Source organism: Ciconia boyciana, chromosome 7, assembly GCF_034638445.1.
Source record: "Ciconia boyciana chromosome 7, ASM3463844v1, whole genome shotgun sequence".
NCBI classification, from domain to species: domain Eukaryota; kingdom Metazoa; phylum Chordata; class Aves; order Ciconiiformes; family Ciconiidae; genus Ciconia; species Ciconia boyciana.
Window position 1 is genome coordinate 50447525 of NC_132940.1, and position 15835 is coordinate 50463359.

Sequence of the window (15835 nt, forward strand, 5' to 3'; positions counted from 1 at the left end):
GTTTTTTGTTGTTTTTTTTTTTTAATTTGCTTGTTTATATGGAAAAGTATAATTCAAGGGAAAAAACCAAAAATCTAACTTATATGGTCATTAGATAACCAAAGACTGGGCTTTGTTCAGGAAGAATTTTCTAAAAAAATGGACACACTGTGTATATAATTAAATTGTGTAGTGGTCAATCAGTTATGTTTCTGTGTGTGAAACTGTTTTAGAAAGAACTATAAGGTCATCAGAGAGCATGGTGGTTTTTTTAGAGAAGCGCTGAAGGCATTGTCAGACTTCTTTTATGTAAGAAAAGACATCTGTGTCAGGAAAAGCTTTACTCAAAAAACATTGTCCTCCGGAAAGAGAATTTAGACACCAGTAATCTTGCTTCAGACATCACAAACCTTGCCCTTGTTGGGAAAATGTTGGGGTTTTTCTGTTTGTTTGTTAAACTGGTTTTACTTGTTCTTTTGTTTCTACTGAACTAAAAATCACAAGCTTGTTCCAAGATTTACTTTTTGGTAGGTTACAAGTTTCTGAAGTTTGAATCTTAACAACATAAGGGCTTCAAAAAAGACTGTATCTGAAAAGTAAGACCAAGTGTCCCAGCTCCATAAACTTTTGAGCATGTGCGTAACTTTCTGAATGGGAACACTCTCAGTTAAGTCACTGATTCAAGCCCCACCTACCGAATAGGTTTTCGACTTAACAAATAAATCTAGACACATATCGAACTTTCTCTTTACTGATATTTAAAGGGGTATGTTTCCTTAATGTTGGCATAATAAAAAGATGCTTATACTTCAAGGGCTTATTGCTGTAATGGATGAGGGATAAATTATGTATTTTATCACTTTAACTGCTTCCACATTCTGGGTTGCATAGAAGTTAATTATTTTAGTAGAAAAAAACCCCACCTCTACAGAAAATAGCTAAATATTTCAAGGCAGCCTTTGAGGATATATAACCATAGTTGGATCCTGAGACCAAACCTCTCTTTTCTTTAAACTACTGGAATATCTGAGATAGCCACAAAAAGGTTGGGAGAAATGATCAGGTTTTTACCTCTTGCAGATAATGGCTTTAAACACTAGGCTAAACAGTTCTGTTCCTACATACACTGAGTTTGGCAAGTGATTTTTGAATGTTTTCCTTCATGCACAGAAGCAAAACACTAGACACCGGGGAAACATCGTAATCAGAGTTTTCTATTAGCTGAATGGAAGTTTTAGGCTTGCAGGTGTTGGAATCGGGGCTTAAATTCTGCCAAGAACTCAGCACAGCTCCTTATATAATTTCGGGGAGATCTGGTTCTAAATAGCATTCATCATGTTACAGGATCGGGCTTTTAGCTATTGCTTTCCTCTCAGAGATGCAAGACAATTTTAAATCAGCTTTCCGGACCTGGCCACCCATCATAGTTGCTGCTTATGAGGAATCCAGAAATGACATCCAAACCTGTTGTTTTGCTTCGCATTCTCAAACATTGCATTAATCCTTCACAGAGCCATGTACACTTGTCTAATCCTATAATTGTATCCTTGTCTGCAACTGGCACTAACAGAATTTTTAGCTTGCGTGTCCATTATGCCAAACAATCATTTTCTTTTCATTTAAAGATAAATTTTGATTATTTGAAACTAAGCATTTATCTTCCACGAAAAAAAATAAAATCTACTTTTTTTTTTAACTCCACATGGGTTTTTTTTTCCTTTTTACATTCTAAATTTCTGCAAATGGCTTTTTTTGTCAACATTTTTCATCTTCCATTTCATTTGGTGGATAGAGCATTCTCTGTGAATTCCAACCAGCACATAAGATTTCTGATTCCTGGGCAAAGGTATTTCTCCAAATTATGTATTAAGGTTTTTTTTTTTTCTTTCTAAATGAAATGCATAATTTATGTGGATTCGCTCTATCTTGATGAAAGATTTATCATAGATATTTATTTTCCAGGGACTTTGTCCTAGTGATTTTAACAAAATTATGTTCCCCTCCAACCAGAACAGGTTAGCATTCTTGGTATGTATTTGCACTGTGCTGTTCTAAAGAAATTAATGCAGGTTTGCATCAGTCGACCTCTTTTCCACATACTAAGTTAATCTTACATTTTTGGGAAGGAGATAAAATACGCTCATGAGTGAACTTATTGCCACTACTAACATTCATGAAGCTTCTAAAGAATCAGCTATTTAAAATGGCCATGTTGAAGCAGTGTAAGCTTATCCACAGGTAGATCTTGGAAGAAATTCTTGTGCAGTGCTAGCGAGTAGAAAGCCGATGTTGCAGACTTTTCTAGTGACTGAGTAATACAGACTGAAACATGCAAATACTTTTCATCAGGTGATCTCCGCTAAGGGCCTGGGCTCCAAGAGAATACTTTTCTTTAACTTTTTTTAAAAGACAGAGAAAAATCTCTCTGTGTATAACTGAAAAATGTCACGTGTCTCACAATATGGTTGTTTCCTATTTGACAAAACATTTGCCAAAAGTGACCATTTTTCTTTCTGATCTAACTTAATGTCATCATTCACTATGAAGAAGTGCTACAAAGCAAGAGGTAGCATGGTTTTTTCTACAAAACACAGGATACTTGTTTTTAGCTAATTGCCGCAATTTACCTATATCTGTAGAATACAATTGACTTAGCTTGATTCCTTACAGATAGTACCATGCTTTCTAATTTTAGGATTAGGAATAGCAATGTTTACATCATTCACAAGGCTTTTTAGGAATTCATTAATATTTGTAAATGGTCTGAGATCATTGAGTGAAAAGTGCTATCTGAATAAAAGGTAATCTTAATATCAGCTTTTGGCATTCACTTAGTTATTTTAAGTTTCCTTTACAAATAGGAACTGGTGCTTATTTCCTATTTCTTCTGTATCAGAGAAGGCATTTGAAAAATATCATAATGGCTGAGGACATAGGGAAGCAAAATTTTCATATCTGAGTTTTAAGTTACTGATGTTTTCTAAGTGGGCCAGAGGTTTAGCTGCAGCAATCCATATAAGAGTTCACTACTATATTATTGCTATACACTATCTGAAATATGCAAAAAATATGAAGATATGATGATTAAGGCAAGCTAACTATCTGATGCAACATGTTTGCAAGTGGGTATTTTATACATACATTACTGGGGGAAACATATTGGAACTAACTGGTACAGTTAGTTCCACTGGTACAGGACCTTAAGAATGCTTTTTGCTTTTTTAATAATCCTATGACATTTTGGCATGTATAGCCTACTCAGAAGGATGCCCCAAATGTTCAGGGTCGTACACAGAGAATAGCTTATGTGAAACCTGTAAGTAATAAAAAAGCCTGTATTAAAAGTTTCAATCCAGTTAGGTTTGCTATATTTTGTGATTAATGGTATAACTGTATTATTGTTCTCTGTATGCCATATTATTTTATAAGAAATATAGTACACAGAACCAGATACCTCTTGAGCTAAATTAAACCAAATCACCTCTCCAGCATTTCTTCAGGAATGTTTTGCTAAGTACAGTTCTGGAAAAAAGGATGAGTCTGGGTAGATGAGAATCAGCTCTACTGAAAAAGTAGAGCTATCTAGGAAAAATACATAGAAACACAGTATGGCCTCAGAAGATCTTATCAGTGTTTGAAGTAAGATCTCATTTGAAAAATTGTTGGCAATGTGACCAGATAATCTGTTTGATTCTTTCTGTGCTCAGGTCTTTCCATGTTCTTATATGTAACCACATTTTCAGTGGTATCCAGTCCTCTCATCAATTTCCCCTCCTAACTGGAATAACTTCTCTCCAAGTTTTGGTTGCTTTGCAGGTCAGATAGAACAACGTTTTGCAGCAGCTGCATCATATTTGCAATATTGATAACACGATAAATCAAGAAGGAAGGGATCTGGATAAAATAAAAAGTTACATTTTGGTTTTCAGAACAGGCTACTGGGTGAATGAAGAAAGTTTTCACAGGGAAGATATTTTGAATATTATTTAACAGGCCAAAGACAGAGCCAAAATAAGTTAAAGTTTCTGTTGGAAGGTAGTATGTCAAGTAATTCTCATAATACCATGTTCTTACTACAAATGATATTTGCTTCATCTCCCTTGGCATGTCATTTTTACAAAAAAGAGGTAGTAGTCTTGCTTATTTTCTATGTTCACCGTATCTCTACTGTATGAATTTCACAGAACAATAATCCTTTCCTCCCTTAGCTTGGCACATGCAGAAGTCTGCTCTTACAGAAACTATCAAGATTGAATAGAAAGCAAGAGGAGTCTTGTAAATCAGTACAGAGATTCTCATCTTGGAAAATATAAAGTTAGAAAAGAAGCACAATGTAAACATTGTAATTAATTATAGTAATTATAGTTAGTGGGAATTCCAAGCAAAGAGACAATGCTTTAGCAACACTGGCAATTATGCAAGCATAGGAAAAGTACAGCCAGAAGTAAAAACAAACATTGAGAACAAGTGCAGCTATATATGTAAATAAAAAACCAAGCAAAACCAACTCTGAAACTGAGAAATCAACGACATTGCCAGTGCACAGATAACAAATGTTCTGTCACAGCTCGCTTGCCTAAAATCCCCAGACAGACTGGAACAGGATTAGTGGGATCACAACTGGTTATCCTTCTCTAATCCATTCCAGCCAAGAAGATCTGCCTTGCTAGCTCCTGTTCTGATACACAACTGCCTATGAAATACTGTGGGCTAAGGCCACTTAAGGCCACTAAGCCCACAGTGGTGGGCTAAGTGTCAGTTTGTAACTGCCAGGCCTCAGTGTATTTTGAAATCTGTTCTTCTACTGCTTAGAAGAGCCTTCCTATGAAATCAGTTTGTTTGCTGGTTGCTATTGATCTGTCCTCTCTTTTTTTCTGAGGTCAGACTCTGGTTTTACTATTGCTTATTCGGTATTGCTGGTATTCTGTCTACATGGGTCACAGTCTCCAGTGACAGAAATAAGTCCACATAATCTATATATCTAATAGGTTAGTGCTATTACTCTTAGCCGAAAAATGGCTTTGAAAATAATTTCTGCTTACTAGAATACATCTTTCTACCCAGAAGGCAAAGTCTTCTTTTTTTTTTTTTCCTCCTTGGTTCAGAGCCTGTTTTACTGCCTAATCAAAATACAATACTAATTATGATGAACATACATTGAGTTGAGTGGAACTGGACTTTGAATCTCCCAAGAGAGTTGTGATATTTCTGCTCATATGTCACTGTCTCCAGGCATTGTATCAACACAGGAAAATCTTTTCTCCCTTTTGAGCACCAATGAATTCAATGCAGCCTGGGATGTAATGACCAGCTCAACACACTGTAATCATCATGCTGGAACCAACCTTTACAGACCAATTTCAATTAAGAGAGAGCTGAAGTGCTCATGTGCATTTTTCTCACTGAGAAGACAGAAATGCCAGCACTTCTGGAGAAATAAAAGCTCTGAAAGAGAGCAGTTTGCTTCTACAAGTTATCAAAGTACAGCTGATTTGCTCTGTTTTTGACAGTTTTAGCCAATAGGTTCAGAACTAAGATGAATTCTTATGAAATTCTGAGAAACTGATATTACCTATTTATACAGTTTAAATTAATCCACATTGTTAAATGTCAGGATCATGAAGGAGATATTTCCAAGTTTACTTTTGTTCATTTGAACATTTACTAATGTTCATTTTCAGCTTGAAATGCTGCCCTGTGGGGGTTTTTTCATATTTTAAGAAACTCAAAAACAGTCTAGATAGCAAGATTTAACTTAAAGATGCCAATTGTAAAGATAACTTTTAAAAAAATATAGTTTCCTGGTGGGAGACTACTATGGAGAGCTGAAAGGGGGAGCGGGGTTCACTATGAAATGTAATGTTTATCCACTGAAATCTCAGCACACATAACGGTTGATTTGCTTCTTATCTCAGGCAGTCCATTTTTGGAAGGAATGTAGCACACTGACTCATGTTCAACTTGTGGAACCGTGAACATGTGCATATCCCCTGGTTTAAGTTTAGCTACCTATAAAGCAGGTAACACACCAGTCCCACAGACTCTGCTGCAGACTGGGAGGTGAGAAGGCAAACCTTACCAGTAAAAACTGAGGGAAAAAGGTCACTGAATAACTTTGTCTTTTCCATGGCCTTTGCCACTAGTTTCTCTGCCCCACTGAGCTGTGGGTCTACATTTTCAATAGCCACTTTTGCTGCCAGTGTACTCATAGAAGCCCTTTTCCTTATATCCCTAGCGAGTTTCAACTCCAACTGTTCAAGCATTTCTCTGTATGCTCGGGCAATGTCTCTATATTCCTCCTGGGTTGTCCGTTCCTGCTTTCACCTTCTTTGTGCTTCCTTTTCCTGTTTGAGCTCAGCCAGGTGTTCCTTCTTCATCCACATTGGCCTTCTGCCATGCTTGCTTGACTTTCTCCATGTTGGGAGGTTCTTGTGCTTTGAGGAAGCTATCTTTGAAGATCAATCAGCTCTCCTGAGCTGTTGACATTAATAATACCCCGCCCTTCCATATGAACAGTGATATCACATCACTGATTCAACTGTGTTGAGTATACAGCAACTACAGAAATGCAGCTGAATCCATGACTGCCATACAGCAGCAAACATCCTGACTGTGGCTGACATTTAAATCTTTAAAAAGAAAAAAAAGCTGCCTGACAAAGTATATTGGTACAGTGCTTTTTGTTTTCCTCAGGTAGATTGTTCAAATGTATGTCATTTGGTGACTTCTGTTTCAGATACAAATTATATTACATTGTACTGTGTACTACTAAGGAAAGTGGGAAAAATACCTGATTTTACTGGCTGTTACATGACAAGGAGTGTTCTTTCTCATGAGTCGAATCTGAAAGTAAATTCCACGAGAGGGCTCTCTTTACACATGGAATGAAAATCTGACTTTTAGCAGTACTGGATCTTCTATCAATTCTTCAGGTTAAAGACAGGGGTTTTGGTTTATACAAGAAACATATTGTAGTGCATCAGTATACTGGATAAGGCCTCGTTTGGAATATATAATTAGTTTGGTGAGTTCATTTTCAGAGGAAGCATGCTGGTCCAGCTGAATTATTTTTAGTCTGTGAACAAGAACATTTTGGATAACTTATAATTAAATTAAACATCTCACCCGAATTCATATCTCCCTGAGGTCAGCAGGAATCAGATTAGGCCAAAACTGTTATTTTATAGGTTCTGCCAATATCATTAAAGTATTTTTTGGTGGAGGTTTATGTTTACATATGCTGGCCTTTTTAATGTGAAGATAACCCTGCTATCTTCCTACCTGAGAGCCTAAAAACATATTTTACTGAAATAGACCTATGATGAGCAATGCTGATTTCATCTCTATCAGTATCCAAACAGCAGCTGTTCCTTTTTTCACTTGAACATTGTTTAAAAACTTGTAAATAAGAAACATTATGAACAGTTAACCATCATTTCTACATAATTGCACTGTGCTATCAGCAGCAGCATTTCAAGAACAGAGGTTGTGTTCTTCCATACTGAAGAGAAATAGGGCTATGTTTGTAAAAAAAAGTAGGCACAAGAAGTGAAAAATCCCAGTGGATCTGAAAATCCCAGTGGACTTAAACTCCTATTGCAGACCAGGTTTAGTCCTGCTTCTCTCCTGTAGTAACCAGTCTTTCTTTAAGAGAATTATGTCCAAACCAGAACTAATTTAGATCTGGGAATATCTGCCTGGAGTGCCATATTGCTTCCCTTACCCAGGGGAAAGCCTGAACCTCCATCTCATCCTCTCTCATCTCCAGTCTAGCCCTTGGCCTGTGCCTGTGCTCTCTCTTCCTTCGCCGTTGTCTGTGTAGGTTCCGGACAATAATTTCTTTTCACTCTGAGCCATGTTTTACCGTTATGCTGCTTTTGGCTCCAACCTTCTTATTCACAGACCTCTTTTCTTCCAACTGACAGTTTTCAAATATTTTTCTCTTGTTCTCTGGAAACTCTAGTTGCTATAGAGACACCTGATGATTACAGAGACAGTGACTACCTTTGTGAGAACCTCAGTTGCTATAGCAATGACTGCTGGCTATGGGTTCAATGAAATCTGCTACATGGTTCATGCCCTTTTACACAGCAATACAGCTTGTAAAAGCTTCTTTTAATTGTTATGCTCAGTAATGAGACTGTGAGTCAAATTCTGTTCTAATTGAAGTCAGTGGGAGTTTTGCCATTAACTTCAGTGAGACCACTTTGGTCCTAAACTCCCATGTGCATAAATAACAAAAGAAATCTACTTTCAGCACAGTAGCAAACAGAGTTTGGTTTCATTCAGTTAGTAACATCTGAATCTGGTAACAAAACTTGCATGTCTGTGACTGTATTTTAGTAAAGACTGACTTAAATGATAATCTCTTTTGGAATATTATAGAAATGGTCAATTCTCAGTTCAAAAATATCATGGTCCTTGGGGGGTGTATGTATTCTTTTAATGAGAGAAATCGTGAAATGAAAATGGCATCTTTAAAATTCTTACATCGTTTGTTTTTCTTCAAGGAGAAATGTTTCCCTATTGTTGCTTTGTGGAAATAGTGACAAGAGAGTAAACATTTTCAAGGAAATATCTTCACATCACAGAAGAGGTATCCCTACTGAAAACGTAGATACAATGCTGTTCTTCCAAAGGCCATTACTTCTTGGCAGTCTCCCTGAATTTTTTTTTGACACTATGGGAATGACCTCTGAAGAATGTCTTAAAGCCAACTTTGCCTTTGAGCCATTTCTGTTCTAGTTAAGGTATCCTGGAGATAGTTTTAAAGTTGTGGGAATCCAATTCAAGTACAAGTTGAGACTGGAAAGTGCTATATTTGATGTGTCTTTCCACTTATGTTTGTTTTGTTAGGTTATACCCAAATTATCATATATTATGACTGTTGTGGTCGCTTGTTCCTTCATCTGGTGGCCTTTTCAGGAACTCATTACTGTTCTCCTGTTTATCCACTGTTTTTGTGAAGCTATGTGGAAATCTGCTGTGAGTTTGTGTCAGAAGAACAGAAGTTCTTCCCCTTCATCCCCTCGATAAGGTCTAAGTTACAGGCAAGATTATAAAATGTCTAATTTTCAGCAAGCTCAGAATAAAAACTCTGACATGCCCACTTCAACAGCTGCTGCAAAATTAAAAAACACTCAGAAGTCCTCTTACAGACTTCTACTATGCATATTTTGTATTAAAATCTGCTCATTTTAAGCAGTCACGAATAGATGAAAGAAAATAATGAAATACCTGAAATAACTACTATTGATCCCTTTCTAAAGATCTAGGCCAAAATGATCACAGTGAAGTTTTTAGTTTGCTAAGGAAAAAGTATAGAATGGAGAAACATTGCCATTACAACAGAAAAACTGAAGTCTTTAGTAAATCACATCTTGTATCAACACATCTTTTGTATAGATTTCTGCTAGAGTCACTCCCCAGGTACTGTCAGATACGCACAGAACATTAGAACTCTGTATGTCCTCCCATGCTTTTGATGTGCTTACTGCTCTGCAGCATTGTTTTGCGGCCCAGGCCTAGACTATGAGGGAATCCAGGCTCACTTCTCTTCCCTTCATATAATTTCCTCAAAATTTGGCATTTCTTCTTGTTGCAGCAGTCATTTCTGTTTCTCTTTCTTTTCCTGCTCTCCAAAGGTAAGCTGTGGAAGACTCCCAAAATAAATCATGAAAAAATTTCTGTCTTATGAACTCTGCTCTCCTCTGGTGATCAGTCTCATCTGATGATCAAAGTCCATATTAGGCATTTCTTTGTTTTGATACTAGCCTGTTGGGCAAACTGGTTGTTCTTGCTATTTATGCATGCTAGGTTTTCTGTGAATAGAGGCTCATGAATTGTTAACAACTGTCCATTATGAATCCTGTGCAATTATCTTTCAGAATTTCTGATTGATTTAGCATCATAAAATCAGTATGAAAGAATAATTTAGGTTTGAAGGGACTTCGAGGGTCGTCTGGTCCAAAGTCTGAGCCAGCTTAGAATAGGATCCAAATTGCTCAATGCCTTGCTGGTTGTTGGTTTTTTTTTCTGGGTCTTTAACTTGCAGGTAGAGAAGAGAGGAAGTAAACAAGTACTGCATTCAAGTTAAGTTAGCAGTTTGAAGAAGTTATATACACAAATCCCATTTATAATGTAGAGCTGAAATTCAAAAGTTATACATAAATTCCATCGTATTCAAAGCATCATACGGTGATTCCTGCATTTTCATTCCTCTGCACATTCATTCCTGGTCAAGGAATAACATTAGAACAATTGTTTTTGTTGCTGAAGTTTCACTTTCTTAGGCATTACGCGAACATTTTCCACCAATCATGTTATGGGAGACATGGGAGACTGAAATAATGAAAATTCCTGGGGACCACTAATTTGGTGAGATTTTCCTCTACTCTGCTTCGCAGGAAAAAGCTTTATGAATTATGTACTGACTAATCCGTTCTATTTCTAAGGCATGTGAGGAATTCTGTCCTGTCTTCTAACATGCATGCACAATGTATTTTGGATTATTCACGTACTCTGCTTGGACGCCTAGTGCATTCTTGTATGATTTAAGGACAAACTATATTCTGGTATTTGAAAGAGATACATTATTTTCCATATCCTTCTAGTATGAATACACTATTTGAAACGAGCAACAAATAAACTTAAAGCTGTGTCTGTTGCTATCTGAGGGAGAACAGATACTAATTCCCTACTTGAGGATGTTCTTTCCATCCATGCCCCATGTTAAAACTTACAGCAGTTCTCTGACACTGGTAGGGAGAGGAACTACAGGAGCTCACCATCACAGTTTACTAAAGGCTTGGCACGAAACTAGATTTGTGTGCCTTCAAATCACACGTGTTGTTCTGGCAAGTGCTCCTTAAATGCTTAACTGATTAACCAGTGTGCTTCTGGGACACTGAGACTTCTGTGGATGTTCATGTCTCTCACAGCTTAGGTGTTTCTTTGGAAAAACAGAGTCTCTTCTCAACATCCTTAAAAGTAAAAGGAGATAATTTTAGGAGAAATTAGCTAAGTATCCCAGATAGAAAGTGGTAGGAAGTTATACAAGCCAAGCCGCACTTGTGGTATTGCTGCTTTGTTCTCAGACTTGCTGTTAAGTGTTCTTTATCCACTTTGTTGTCCCCTCTCTTGCCAGTCTTTGTCCCCCTCCATTGGATGCAAGCCAGGAGAAACAGTTGTTCCTTATAAGGCGGCTTCAAGCAAAAAGAAAGAAAAAGGGTGTTGAACTTAGATTTACATTTTGTTGTTGCTTGACTTTTCTCCTCTGGAGCACGGCTTGAATTCTTCCATGAAGAATATTCTCTCCACCATGTCTGACAGTCTAAACCTGGCAACACTCTACCTGCTCAGTACAGCCCTCCAGGTGTACAAAAGATAGCAGGACAGGTCCTCACCTACCAGAACCAAGATTCGCTAAAATGAGAAGAGCCATAAATAAGGGATTATTAGATCAATGTCTGACAGCAGTCCTTTTTTTGTTTATTTCAGTAGCAGCAAAACCCAGAACTTTTGTGCACCCACATATTCTGTCACTCCAAAGTGGAGTGAATTGAACTGGTCTTGGAAAAGAGGAAAAGTTGCAGCTTCCTGACGAGTTGGGTTTTACTGGATTTGGAGACACAACAGTCATAAAGATTCAGCATTCCTCTTGTTGCTTCCATTTTCTTCCCACCTCCTAAATGTATAGAGAAATAGCCTTTGAATGTGGTTCTTCATATATTCCACAATATTACACATGGAAAAAAACAGGGTCTTTTGGGGGTGTTAAATGGGATATATTACATCATGAAACATGTTTGCCAGGTTGAGTTAATGTGCAGTCTTAAAGGTTCTCTTTGTGACTCTGGAAGACTCTGCCAGCGAAGCACAGGCTATTTTGTTTGACTATTTGTTAATTCTGGTTTTGAATATGACCTTTTGTTGAAAGACACATTATGGGTGAGCAAAAGGTCGGTTATTGTCTCTGAAAGAAAGTAATTTCTTGGGTTACATTTGCATCTTGCAGACTAATTAATTTTTAGGGGTTTTAAAAGAACCAAAACTGAAAATACCATTATCTGGCTTCATGAGTTGTTCCTTTATCTAGGAATTATGCATTTCAAAAAAACCCATTAAATATTTGGAATGTGGATATTGTAATGTTTTATAATGATACATATTTTTCATGTGTTAAGATGGTAGAAGAAAAGAGAGAATATGTTAGTATTCTGGTAATACAATGGGTTGCATTTTCCCTATGAAAATTCAGATTTCAAAGTCTCCTCCTAAATCCCCCATAGAAATCAGTTCCATGGAATTTAATAATTCACATCTCACATAAGAGCTAGACTTTTTAGAAAAAAAAAGTCAATAAAAATGTTTTAATATATTATTTAAAGTTACTGACTAATATATGTCATTCAGCATATCCCCAAAATGGGATATTGTGCACTGAGAAATACCTTTTACTGCACTGCTTTTTTTAAAAAAAGTGGGTCACCTAAGTTTTCATGTGATATTTCAAAAGATATATGGCATTTTAAAAGATAGAAGAGCACATCTTAAACTGAATAGCAGTCATAGTTGGCAAATAGAGGAATATTTGCATACCAAATGGGAATTGGTAAATTTATATGTCCTTCCTTAACATTTTTAGAATTTGTATTAAAATGATAATTTCATGAAGGAAAATAGTACGATTTTTGATATTGAAAGAACCCCTTTGAGACAATCCTTCTTAAATTTATCATTCATTTGAAAAGGATGGGAGGGACCATAAGAATAGCTAGCCAGATAAACAATGTATTTCAAACAGAACTTTTGCTCTGGAATCAAATCTAGGGTTAGCCTGATTAGTCATCTGCTCAGCCATAAATTATTGTTATTCTGCTTCAGCTTGGCTTTTTCTCTCTATGCAATCTAAATCCAATGCAGACACATTTGTTTTGCAGTTCATAAAGGTGATACTGCCATAAAAACAAGCAAATCACTACTTGTTACTTGTGTTCTGCCATTCTACCTGGACTAATTTTAAAAATTAATCCCATTTCAGATTTTTACATATGAATTTAGACACTTTAGGCCTCTATTTCTGAAAATACTAAAATAGCTAAAATGATTAAATAGAGTATATACTTTGTCCTAAGGAAGCATTGAAATTACTTTAAATTGTCCAAACATCTTCATGTAAGTGAGACAACATTTTCAAAAGTACTCTAAATAATGGATTTTGTTTCCAGCATTCATATCAGTAAGCAAAAATTCCTAGCAATACCATTCTTTGAGCTTCTGTTGCAAAGCAAATAGAAGCCAATACAGTGTTATTTAATGGGGAAAAAGACATTTATTTCTTAAATAATACTAAAAAATGTTGTTATTGTAAATAGGATACGCTGTTGAAGAAAAGCTGCCAATAGCTATACAGAAGATGCATCTTTTCTTTCAACTCTGCCATCCATTTCAATCCCATTTGCAGAAAACTAATGTCTTTGTTCCCTATGCACTAAAGTACGGAGTGGAACTCATGCGCCTCCATTTTTAAGTTACTTCCACAGTACACAGAGCTTTCCATGGGAGAATGGCATTTCTAAAACTGCAGAATCACAGAATGCTGGGATCTTGCCAGTCATGCAGCCTAAACAGAAAACTATTACAGTGGCATACCAAAAAATACCTGTTCAGATATGGTACTTGTCACTTCTGCAAAACTGTGACATATGTTTGGAATCTTCTGGGAAATCAGAAAATCCCAGGCTATAATCAATGCTTTGGATGATGTTTTCATTTGTCCTGTAAACCTGCAGTAACAACTGTCGTTGCTTCAGTTTAAGACAGAGTAGGTAAATCAGAAACACATGAAATAGCTTTCTCTAATTTTTTAGAAGTGTTTTGTACTCCTACAGTTCAACTGTTCAACCTGTTCGACCAAAATTATGGTTGTTAAATGTGAGTGTACACAATTTTTTTGTGTACCTCTACAGCGTGAAATGTATATTGACTCCACTGAACAATATTATATCTTAAATAGGCTGAAGGAGAGCCTTCCCTTAACTTGAACACTGAATAGTGTACTGAGAAAGGTGAAATCAGCACCATTTAGTGCCATATGTAAATAAGTGTGGAAAAAAAAAAGATGGAATCTTTGTTAGGAGGTATTTTTCAGAACTGCAGACCTGGCTCTTCATCTGAATACATGGTGCTTCTACTATAAACTCTGCAGTCTTTTTTTCCTTGTAGCATTAATGTCTAGGAAACAAGATTTCCATCAGTAACAGCAGCATTCAGCCAGACCTTTAAAAATTTCATTGAAAGAAAAAAACTGTCACAGTGAGTTGTTTTACTGTCCTTTCCCTGCTGGAGACCTAAGGTTGAATTCTGAGTTGGGTCACAAATGAAAGAGTAATTTTATGCTAGTCACCATCTGTGCAGCATCACAACATTACCACACATTCTAGCATCATTCGGAATGCTATGAAATCAAAGTTTCAAAGACACGCGTCCTTGCCTCAGTAGTGAGATGTACTGATAGAGCTGCTTGGGAACACTTAAGCAGCACTACTGCATGATGGTTCATTCTGTTACTGCTTCACTTATTAAAAGCAGATTCTCATCTCTCTTGCATCTGAGGAAATGAGATCACAATTTGGCCCCATAACAGTGAAATAACTCATTTGCTACCTAATGTGTTACTCCATTAAGCACCAATATACCAACCAGTCACAGATATAATTCCCTACTTCTTGTTTTAATCCTGCTACACTTTCAAATGTACTTCTAATGTTGGAGAATTTTTCTGCATGGAAATATAATTACATCTTTAAGTTGGGACCATGAAACATTGCATCTGGCAACAGTGATTTTGATACCTACAGATAGATTGCATTAAGCTAACTTTGCTACCGAAAACTGACAGGGCTTACAATTATGCTGTCATTAGATCTGCAAAAGCAGAGCAGGGAAGCAGCATTTGTAAGACTGCTTTGTGCCAGATGGCACACCATGTCAGAAAAATCTATTTGAGCCCTTGTGTTCTTGCATTATAACCAGCAGATTGTCAGCTGGAGTAAAGTACAGAAAGTATGTAATTTAACTGACCTTGTCTCTGTAGGAATTGATTCAGAATCAGAGGATGAAACTATTGATGTTTTGACTTGGGAAGGCCATTTCCTTTTTTCTTCTCTCTCTCTCATACAATATGTATCAGTGATTGATAAGGACTGCTGCAAAACTTGCTCTGAAATGTGAATGATTTGTGAACTTGAAAGACATGCCATTTTAATAAAACAACATTCTATAATACTGCTTCTCAATCCCATGACCTCAGATACCTAGAAGTAAGTTTCTTCGGATTGCAAATTACAAAATACAGCTCTGTTCATTTTCATGATTGCATGCTAGAAACCATATATTTTCAGATTGTGATCTTGAAGTCAAACTTCAGACACAAAATCAGGCTGCTCTGTAACTGATGTGCAAAATTCCCTGGATAAACCACTTCAGTCTGAAGACCCAAAGCACACTGCCTCCTAACACAGTGTGGCCAGCGAGCATCAACCTTTCAGTTACCTTCAGGTTCTTTCATGAACTTTCAGTCAATTACAAACCATCAGGTACTGCACTCACAGGGAAACTGTTTGAGAACGCTCATGACTGGATATGTAGGGAGGAAAACCAGCAGCTCACTCTCTCCCCAGTAGCACAGCTTGCGTGGGTGTATGCTCTTTATCGCTTTATCTTGTAACAGGGAAACATGCTCAGGCTGTCCATTACTATCATGGCTGCACCCTGGTAGAGTCCTACCTTGGATTCAGCAAGTCTGTTGAACCCAAGATATTCAAAGTTAAATACTTCAGAATCAATGAACCAA

The 15835-nt window shown here is 36.8% G+C and overlaps 1 protein-coding gene across 3 annotated transcripts in view; it reads right to left on the bottom strand.

Annotated features, from left to right (window-relative positions):
• Positions 1-15835, bottom strand: part of SLC9A9 (solute carrier family 9 member A9) — a 254648-nt gene that overhangs the window by 226650 nt on the left and 12163 nt on the right. For all 3 annotated transcript variants that reach the window (XR_012043292.1, XM_072866766.1, XM_072866763.1), the window contains one exon: positions 15064-15225. The gene's annotated coding sequence lies outside the window, so the exon portion shown is untranslated. The remainder of the gene's footprint in view (positions 1-15063; positions 15226-15835) is intronic.